This window comes from Myzus persicae, unplaced genomic scaffold, assembly GCF_001856785.1.
Source record: "Myzus persicae strain clone G006 unplaced genomic scaffold, MPER_G0061.0, whole genome shotgun sequence".
NCBI lineage: Eukaryota > Metazoa > Arthropoda > Insecta > Hemiptera > Aphididae > Myzus > Myzus persicae.
Window position 1 is genome coordinate 80,483 of NW_019103267.1, and position 2,013 is coordinate 82,495.

Genomic DNA, 2,013 nt, shown 5'->3' on the forward strand with positions numbered 1-2,013 from the left:
TTTTTTTTTCAGGTGACCGAGCTCGAGCGTATGATTTGAATGTTTAAAAACGTCTCTCATTGTCAACAGCGGACGAGCGCGGATGCCGAAGAATGCGAGCGCATGATCGGCCATTATACTGCACGAAGCAAGGCGTCCGCAAAAAATGAAAATAATAATAATTCACGATGGCCGAAAAAAAAACGAGCCCGGGCATTTATAGCGACCGCGATGAATACGAAATACGCGTGTTCTAGCTGCGTATGAAAACGTCGAGATCGTTTTGTATATAATACAATGTATGTTGTACCTAGATACAGTATGTATATTATGTTATATAGGTGCACAGTTATGGGTACAAGACGATCCGTTTAAATGGCAACGACAGAGATTCCCAACCAGGGTGCCGTGAACTTTATTTAGGGTTCCGCAAAATTATTTGAAATGTATTTTTTAAGAAAAACCAATTTCATGAAAAATGTAGCACTGTGTGTAATAGATATTTCCGAGTGTAGTTGGATGAATGAACCATTTTATAAAAATATAATTTTAACTGGATTCAACCTTGAAGTGGAAAAAAAGATCGCTGAAATACGAAACAATCAAACTCTTTTATCAAAATACAAAAATTTTCCATTAAATGAATTTTGGATTCGTGTTGAAAAAATTCACTCTAAAATTGGCAAAAAAGCTCTACAAATATTACTACAGTTTTCGACTTCATATTTATGTGAACAAAGATTTTCCACTCTGGTAAACATAAAAACAAATAAACGAATGAAAATGGAGTCATTGAAGATGAAATGAGAGTATGTCCTTCAGCTATTCGACCACAAATGAAATATTTGTGTAAAAAGAACAAGCCAAGTGTCACATTAGTCCCCTAATTTTAATTTATCTTGATAATCAAATAGTATTGTACAATAGTAATTAGAAATAAAAATATGTAGTTAATGTTAAATATTATATACTATATATAGCTGCGTCTTACCATATCCTTTTGTTTATACTTAAACACTGCGAAATAAAACTGAAGTAGTCTATAGGGGGCCACCGGATTTTTAGAAAATTAATACAGGTGGCGTGATTCAAAAAATGGTTAGAAACAATAGAAACCTCTGCGCTACGTTACAGCAGTTTTCTGATTTTCGATTTTTATGTTTTTTTGAAAGTAATAAATTGATATAATACATAATATGTAATATAATATTCTATTTATAGAATTCCCTACATATATTTTTTAAGACAAAATATGTAACTCTTCATATTTTCAAGGTTTTTTTAGGAATTTGTAATTTCCCCAAATCTATACTATTTTATTAATTATTTCTGATGTATACCGATACAAAATAGATAAGTATTGATCAAATGTTATTTTTTTTCATTATCAAGCTTATTAGATGAGTAGCGTGTATTGTGCATTTGAAGTCATATCCATTAATTATTATCATTTCGCTCTGGTCATTAATTCAAATCTCAAACGCTTTCGGGTAAAAAAAAAAATATACATATTTATTCTGCAATATTCGTTTGTACCTAATATATCATAGGTATATGTATATAAAAAAAAAATAACTAAAATACAGATTTACATCAAAATAATTATTATAAAATGTCTGCAACGGTGGTGACTACGATGACGTGAAAAACCCCGAATCGGGATCAAAACAAAACTTCTTATAAACACTTCAGACTCGGAACATTAAATGGATCACACCGTATGTACGTAAATATTTGTGCGTGTGTGTGCGTAACGGAGATTCCACGTGCCCGCTGTGCACGTAGCCATCGGGTAGCCTATATTAATATATTCGCCTGGTATTCGTGGTGTGAGCATACTGCAAAGTGAAAACCACCGTTTTGCCTTGAATGCTTTAAATGGACACTAGAAAACACGTTGATATTGTGTCGTTTTACATTTCGATTACAATCATTTGAAATAACGCAGCGTGCACCTATGAAATGTGCCCGCAGTTAAATGGTTTTTGAAATGATTGGAAAAAGTCATAGCAAGTACACATTATTATATGATAT